The sequence below is a fragment of the Olea europaea genome, unplaced genomic scaffold (assembly GCF_002742605.1).
Source record: "Olea europaea var. sylvestris unplaced genomic scaffold, O_europaea_v1 scaffold2914, whole genome shotgun sequence".
Taxonomy (NCBI): domain Eukaryota; kingdom Viridiplantae; phylum Streptophyta; class Magnoliopsida; order Lamiales; family Oleaceae; genus Olea; species Olea europaea.
Genome location: NW_019247716.1, coordinates 10,221 through 19,958, shown reverse-complemented (window position 1 = coordinate 19,958; position 9,738 = coordinate 10,221).

Here is a 9,738-nt window from a genome sequence, read left to right as displayed (position 1 = left end):
TTATTGTTGAATATCTAATTGATATAATTAAATCGTTTAATTAATCGAATCAATTTTTTATTGTTTGCAGTCTCCTTTTGTTTCCTTATTTAATATGTTAATATCTCCTTTTATAAAATTCAAGCCGTGCATTGCATGGCACAAGACTAGTGATATCTAAAAGAGTAACTGTCTAAAAGAGTACCTGTCTTTCATTTAGTTAAAGCACGTATAAAAACAAAGTTATATTTTAGAATTATGCTACACAAACATGCTAAAAAATAAGTTCAAAAATCGGTGCACACATGTCAACACATAATTGGATTTTTTGAAAAAAAAAAAAAAAAAACACTCAATCATATGCTACCAAGTCAGTTTATTTTTTTCTGTCTTTGAGTCTGGACAAACATCATATTCCTATATTTAAAATCGTTGAACATAAAACTACTACGTAAATATCTTGGTTTCTTAGACGGTGGATTCTCTAAAAATATAACACTTTTACATATCATGAAAGAAAATGCTAGTCCTTTCAATGCTATAAATCATGTAAAAATACTCAATTATCGCATTGCTAGAAGCAAAATTGCTAATTATTTTTGCTATCAATAATTTAGAGCAAATTGTGTTAAAAAAATATTAAAGCAAGTCCTTTCAATTTTTCTCGTGACATGGTTGATTGCTAGTAAGATAACTTTAATTTTGTAAAACTTAAGATACGATTGATTTGTTGTTTTCAAGTCGTTTTCAATTTATTAAAAACTGCAAACGTGTTTAGTATATTATTTTTGAAAATGCATTTTTTTAAAACAATGATGAATTTATAACATAAAACTCAAAATGTATCGGCGCCACATTTTCTATAACGTAAACATACCGCAAGTGTCCACTGTCAAATTTTGTAATATAATAATGGAGTTAGGATATCAAATCCATAAATAATTGATATTTAATTTCTACCAAGCTCTATAAATATATAACTTTTGTTTTATCTAATGAATGAAATTTGAAATCAATGGTTTTAACTAAATTACGTGATGAATTCAACAAATAAATACAAAGTTAGAAAAAATAATAAAGATGAGGAAGCCTAGAGTTATGATTTGATCTAATTATCAAACATGACTTTCAAAAACCTAGTTATCTCTAATCAATTCTCCATGTTTATAAGCAATAATCCTAATGTAATTTTACTCCCTCTCTCGAGTACCGAATAAAAACTATTTCTAGAATTCAATTTCAATATCTCTATTCCAAATTAAAATTAAAAAAAAAAAATTATCTAGTTCATGGTTCTTATGTGGAACAAGTTTCAAAGGAATTATACTTTCTCTCAAAACCTATAAAACCTAGGTAATGGTATCGTTGCGATCGCACCTAAATTCCCATCTCTCGAGTAATGAAATTGACTAGCATCTAATCTTTTACAATATATTAAAAGTGGGGATTGAGGAGAAACTTTTGATCACCAATTGTACCCTTACATATTTAGCTTTAAGTCCAATATACTCTCATTTATTCTCATGTCTTTACTTTTCTATTTTACCCTTATATTTTTGTGTTTATGGTCAATAATACCCTTAAATTTAAATTTATTTCAACTAAATTCAATTATTATTAAAATTAAAATTATTTATCTTTTAAATTAAGTCAATTAATTTTCACTAAACACTATTATTACTAATTATTAGTGTACGATTAATAAAAATTTATATAAAAACAAAATAAAAACTATAACAATACCACATATATAATTAACATGAAATGGCATAGACTATTAAATCAATTAATATTAATATATAAGATTTATAAAAACAATAAAATTAACATTGAAATTATATATACACTTAAATTTTTTTAAACCTAATACTATAGATTAAAATGCATTCCTAAAAGATTTCATTGAAAATAAAACATATCAGTTATAAAAAATAAAAAATAAAAAATCCCGTTAACTAATGTTTACATGATAAGTATTAGATGAAATGTCATTTTATAATAATCCATCAACTTTTTATCACCATTAATTTATATTAATTTGATAAAATATGATACAAATAAATCATTTTTTAATAACCTAAGTGTGAATAGATCATAAACGTTCGATTTCGCATTGTACTTTTACATTTTTATATTTGTGGTTAACAATACCTTAATATTCAATTTATAACTTCTAAACGAGATAATTAATAATTATTATTGCTTTCAAAAATTAAGTTCCACTAAATACAATTATTACTAATTATTAGCACACAGTTTTTTTATAAGGTCGATTAAATTGACTAAAAAATAAAATTACTAACACAAGTAAATATTTTCAAACCTAATAATACATATTAAAAATAGTATTGCATTTCTAAAAAATTGTTTTGAAAATAATAAATTCAATCCATAATCGCAGTCTTTAAATATTTTATTAATCAAATACATAATTAGGACATTTTATTGTCCATAATATAAATATTTTTCTTTGATTTGATATTTTTCAACAAAATTTTTAGCACAAATGAAGGAAATTAAAAAAAATAAAAAATAAACTATATAAGAGTTTCCTTACTTTTGAAGTCTCAATTATGAATCCATAATTCATTACTCACCAATCACATATTGAGTATGTGTTTATAAATAGTTTTTCTTCCTATTTTACTTTTTCTATGTAATTGTTGATGTGTAATTCAAAATATTTATGGTATCTTTTGATCGGAATGATGGCCTTTCCTTTTTTTTTTTTTTTAATAGAGCACAACAACCAATAATAGACTTTTTACTTTTGTGAATGATGAATTTTAATAGTGTGAATTATGTAAAGATTTATTGTATCGGATAATTATTTTGAATTTATTTTTTACAAATATTATATTTTTAATCGAAATTTACTTGCATTTGGTTATCTAATGCAGTACAAATTTTTCTTTATTTCCTCAACTCGAATCTTGTACATTTCGCCTTTATGTTATTCGTTGATAAATGAATATATTTTCCTTCTTATCATTATAATCGTACAATGCGCGAATGTTAGTTTTGATGAGTTGAAAATTTTAATATCAATTTCACTTGCAAGGAATTTAGGTATCAGTTGTCAGTCTGAAAAACAATTTGGTGCTTATTAAAATTTGTAATTCTTTCACTTAAACATTGTGTAAAGAGAAAAAATCATCAAAATCTAAAATTAGATTCTCCCAAATTTCAAGTGTCATGTTCTCAGAATTTTTAACCCTTGCAAATTTAATTCGATACACATTTCCATAGAATATTAATAATTTTTGAGCTATTAGTTTTATTGATTATAGTCATTTCTATAATTTACATTCACTTAGTACTATTACCTTTAATTTGTAGGAAAGATATTTTTTATTTTTTTAATTAATTATAACTATTAATCATTAAGAAATCTCTTGAATGCATAGCCTTCCAACTTTTTTATTTTATTTTATTTTGAATATTGATTTTAACGCAAAATTATAGTTAAAAATTAATTTTGTAAATAATTTAATTGCATAATCAAATAGTTTAAAGTTTATGTCGCAACCCACAATTTTTTGTCCAAGCGTTCTGATATTTTAAAATTCCAGGCATTTCAAATGTTTTTTTTTTTTTTTTTTATCAATTATAGCGATAGAACATTAGGCATATCATACTAAAAAAGTGTAAATTTTAAATTTTAATATCATCAAATTAAAATATTGTTATACAAAATACTAAAAAAAATGTATCAATGATGCTTATTAAAGTTATATTATATAAATATTACTAAAAACATTAACATTATTAAACGCTGAAAGATCTTAAATTTGAATTTATAACTTTTTTTTGAAGTTATAATTTTTTTTTCATATTATACTATGTGCAAAGAATATTTAGAAAACTAGCTTTTGATTTTAAGTTCGTACCAATTATTTTTATAATTTTTTATTATCATTTCCTTTCGACTTTCACAGGATTATTATAAAAAGAGGTACATGTCTCCAAGGATACTAAATTTAATCAGATTGTATTGAATCAAAATAAGTCAAATATATTTACTTGAATTTAGGCAAATCAAAGTAAGAGATTAAATATGTCACTACTTTTGACAAATTAAATGAGGTATAACTTTTTATATTTTGTGATTTTGGATATATTTAATGAATATAAATTATGCATCCATTTTGACGTTTTAATATTCACATGTATATACTTTACTTTTTAAATTGAATTTGACATATTTATATTCAAACAGATCAGATAAGAACTTTGTTATATTAAAGTAATTATTTTGTAACGTATATGAAGTTGTCATTTAAAATAAAGAAAAAATGATAATAATTCAATTTTACGAATTTAAGCACACCATTGATTCTCATTTTTATCTTTTGCGTGGAATCTAAATACAAATCAATTTTATCAAGAAGAGTTCCTAAATATATTGTTACCAAATAGTATCTACGCATCCCATTAACTCCAACAAATGATGAAGAATATTTATTCAAATTTAAGAGAGAACGATTTTCAATACATCCGTACTTGCAATTATCATTGACAAAGTTTAAGGATAAACAATGCTTACTATTTGAATATACATTCCTAAATGTGTATTATCTTATAGGCAACTATATCTCACACTTTTTTTGTGGAGTTTTAATGCAAACAACAAAAGTCTTGATAAAAGACTAAAAAAATTTTAATTTTTCCTTTACTAATATTAATTACATTAACTACTTCCAAAAACATTATTAGTACTTAAAAATATTAGACATATTATTCGTCCGGTATATGAAACATGCAATGCACGTGCTTACTACTAGTTATTCAATTAGTAGTAATTAATTGAAAGCATTAAATCAATAACACAAATAAACGGAAAGCACAATATCATAGAAATAACTAAAACAATATCAAATCATACTCTCGAGTTTTGGCTAATCAAATCCTAGAAGAATTATTTAGATCATGATATAAGACATGAAATTCATACAATTCATAAAGAATAATATGAAAAGAAGAAAAATAAAACTATTTTTTGGATGGTTTAATCAATCTTCTTCGCTAAGTTGCCTTTGCCTCCTAGTTGATTTCTTGAATCATGCCCCCCTTCAATTCTCCTTCTTGTCCGGTTGAATTGTAGTTGAAAAGTATCTCAAAGATTGTATTTATATCATCATAAAGTTCTAATTTTGTCAACATCCTACAACTTTTCAGATGAACTGGAGTTGGACAGGCCGAAAAATTTTCTGAAAAGTTCTAATTTTCTTGCTCCAGGTAGCGGCGTCGCGGTGGGCTTTCTATGCAACGCTAGCAATTCTACTGATTTTTTTTCCTACCGATTAGGCATCGGGGTGCTTAGGAGCTGGCGTCACAACGCCCAACTCTCTGTTGATTTCTAAGTTGTTTCTTGGGTGCCTAGGCACCTTTATGCAGCGCCGTAGGCTACCTACATGTTTCCTTTACTTCGTTTGCATCATATTTTAGCCTCTTTTCCACTTTATTTTTTTCTTCTTTCATCTTCACTCCATGCCCACTTCCATGATCAACAACTTGGCTCCATTTCAAGCTCTGAAATTTCTCCAAGTTACCTAAACTACAAAACAACATGAATAAACACATCAAAGCGCTCAAAAGTGTTCAAGAACAAAACTGAAAACTATGTCTTAGAGGTACTAGTTCAACGAGTAAGTTACACTCATTAAACACCCCGAAACTTAATTATTTTCTTGTCCTCGAGCAAACACAAAACAACACATCAAATATAGCTAACAAAGACACAAATAAAATCCACTACCAAAAGACTCAAATAACACAAGTTTAGTTAGATAGGTTGCCTTCATGGCTCAGCATTGAAAATGTTATAATATCAATTTATGCTATTGCTTCTCGTATAAATGATATTTTCACACCAATATAGTATATGTAAGTGATTGCTCCTAAAAAGTACAACTTTATCATTGTTTTATAAAGCGCTTCTACGCTAACAAAATGCTTTGCCTTGACAGTAAGAGTGAATTAAGCAGTCAATTGCTAAGTTGACTGCTCATGCACTTTATTTTTAAAAATTTTTTTCCCTCTTTTCAAAAATTATTTTATTTGACTTTAGTTTATTAACTTTTTTATTTATTTTTTGTTTTTTAAATGGTCTCTATTTGACTTTAGTTTCAAATTTTTAAATAACTTTATCGATACAAAAGTTAAAAATAACATTATCAAATTAGATAAGATTTTAGTTACGGTGTTATCTACATTATATAATTAAGCTTTTAGAACTTATCGTTTGTTGAAAATTTCAATTGTATGTATGAAATTCATATAAATCTGTTAAGTATAACTTGTTTAGATGAAAGTTGAAATAATGAAAAATAGTCTAACTTTTGCATTTCGAAAAGTTGAAAATTGTATAATTGACTAATCGTAAGAATTATTAAGTAAATATAGCATTTTAAAATTTTAGATTTTTGTATGTATTATTTTAATAGGAAAAAACTCCATGCACAGGGCCTGTACATGGGCTGTCACATATGGGGGTGGACCCCGCATGCGGACCCCATGTGTGGGGTCCACCCCCATATGTGTGCACTTGTACAGGTCTCGTGCAAAGGGGCCTGTGCAAGTTGCACAATCCTTTTAATTATTAAATAATTTTTAGAATTATTAAGAATTTAAAATAATAATGACAACGAACGTCTTTTTATGCATGTGTCTCGTCTAGGCAGCATATGATCGTAAAGTTTGAAACTTGACATCCACGTTTTATACTTTTTAGAAACATTTATAAGAATATTATATTTTTATTCTCAAATAACCACAAATTTTATAAATATCAATATGCTGGAAGAATATTGATATATTGCTTATGAAAAAGAATCCATTAATTCTCAAAATTTGTTTAACCATTATTATTTGGATGTTATTAACCCATGAGAAATTCTATAAATAGACTTGCCCTTCCCATAATTAAAAGGAACATCCATTGAGGACCTCTCTCTCTGGGTATAAGTCTCAACACACTCACATTTGTTTCCACACAATCAAAATAACCTATTTACAATAAGAATCTATTTCTTCTGAGGCAGAATCAAAAGTTCTCTTTTTGAAGTTGAACATATCCATTTTAAAATATTACGCCCAAACCACATTTCTTAAAAACTCATTTGTCTGCTAACTCACTTTTAATCACATATTCTTTCAATAAATTCAAAAAAATTCTCTATTTTTCAACCACACATTTTTCAAAAAATCATTATTAGAAAATCCATTTTCACAAAAAATGGGGCTGAAACAATCTCTACGTATTTAACCAGTTACTATTTTATATTTTCGTTAGATATTACATGATTTTAGATAAAGTTATTATCTCGTGCATTTAGCGAGAGCATTGATTTAGTATATCAGTTTAAAAAAAGCGTGAACATATGTATTGTATTATATTATATTTTCAATTAGTTATTATTTTATATTTTCGACGTAAATAATTTTAAATAAGTTATTATATTGTGCATTTAGCACGAATATTTATTTAGTATATCAGTTCAAAATTGGAACCCTAAAATTTTATAATTTAACTGAGATATTGAATTTATTAAACATTCATTTTTCGAGATTTTAGTGGATAAATATTAAATAGAACCAAGCGTCAGCTACGGAATAAGATAAACATTTTCGATAACCCTTGTTGAATATTTTACTTACCACACATTTAAAATTGAAGAGATCACTTTTTTTTCCTATTCGATTTTCATTGGTATCTAGATGCATAATATTCATTTTATTTTATTTTTTTGTAACAAATGATCACCCTTAAAAGATTCTATGTAAAATTGAATTTATTTTCCAGGCATTATGAGTTATTGAAAAATGAAAAGAAAAGAAAAGAAAAGAAAAAAAAGCAAGAATAGTGACAACATCTTATCCTTAGATTGTTTTGGGACAGACTATTGATCTACAATTCAGAGTTATCTTTGAACCTTTTTAGAGCATGTTTTTGGCCAAGTGTGAAAAAGTAAACTTGATTTTCTTTTAAAAGCAGCTAAATAGTAAGATAAAACTTACTTTTAAATTGTAAAATTTTGTATAAAAGTTATAAAAAGTAACTTTTAAAGAAAATCTATACATGTTTGAAGGGAAAAAGTTACTAAAAATTAACTTTTAAAGCTTTAAAGCAATTTTACTTATTTATCAGTCTTGGCCAGACGACTAACAAAAAATATTTTTTTAAGAAAGTAAGCTTTATCTTAATTTATTTATTAAAAAGTAGCTATAAGTACCACCATTATTGTAACAATCATAAAAAATTTTACATGCAAAGAGAAACAATTTTTCTCTTAGCATCTTAATCCACAAATTTCTAGTGACTTATTTGATAAGTTGGACTCATCAACCCAATTCAATCGAGCACAACGTGTTGAGCTTGGATTGTATAAACAAGGCACTAAAAGTAGGGGTTTTCAAATGAGTGGACAGTGTTGGATCGACTCTTAAAAAATTGATTGGAATGATCCTTGACCGTCTATCAAATCTTAAAAAATGACTGTCTACTAACCAGTCAATATTGTAAGTCGAGTCGGTCCAAATTGCCAGGTGCCCAGGTCCATCATCATTATTGTTATTTTTCATTTTTTGAGATTTTAGTGCGATTTAAATTAAGTTGAGTCGGTCCAAGCTGTCAACATTTTTATTTATTTTTTTAACTTTTACTTCTAATTTTTTCATATTCGAGCCAATTGGTTGGTCCTCATGGGTTGTCGAACTAGACAATCAAATAGAGCATGGCTCGTTCATTATGATGGGCCAATTCGTGAACCGGCCAAATTTCGATCCGCTATTTTAATGGGGTAGGTTTGGGCGGCCCGAGAAATGGGCTATTGAATCTAGCTTCAAAAGAGAATATAATTGTTCGGATAAAATTATCAGTAGGATATTATTAGATCCGATAAAATGTGTGATTAATAAATGAGAGGCGGGCAAAAATGCAAAAAACTAATCAAATCAAATTGAGTCGAGTCGGTTTGGAATGATTTGAACCAAAAAGCCGGTTTGATTCGGTTAATCTTAACAATCAAAAAGTCGGTTGGTTGGTTCCGGTTTAAGCAATTAACTCATCAATTAACCAACCCAAGCCGTTAATACTTTTTTTTTTTTCATTTTAAAATTCATCTTATTATACTTAAAAAACAAAAATATAATTTTTCTCAAATAATTTGTTTACCATCCATGCTTTTTCAACCAAAACTCCAAATATCTAAAGAAAAAAAAAAGCAAGAAGAAGAAGTGTTTGATGTAAACTTCAAATTTAGATTGTAGCCTTACTTTTCATTTTGATGTAATTGTTTGTTGGTAACTATCGAATATATGTGATGATTTTGGAAAAATTGACCCTTTACCTTTTACATTATACATATTATTGATATCTACTATGCAAGCAATATATATATAGTCAGGCAATTTTTGATTTTTTTTTTTTTAACTCGCACCAATATCCAAACCAATTAATCAAATTGGTTTGGTTTGATTCTATTTAAAGTTTCAAGGACTAGATTAGATCGGTTTGGGTTGGAATTTACCTAAACCAATCAACTCGGTTTCGGGTTGGACTCAAAACCAATTCAATATGAACCAAACTTAGGCTAAATATATGGTTGAAATTAATGTTTGATTTTGACTTAATAGAAAATATAACTTTTTTAATAAGTTCTATACTAATAGACGAAAAGAAAAATCACTTTCCATGTATAAATTAAGTAAATGGACAGTAGCAATTGAAAATGATTTAGACCTTTTGCATGGACTATA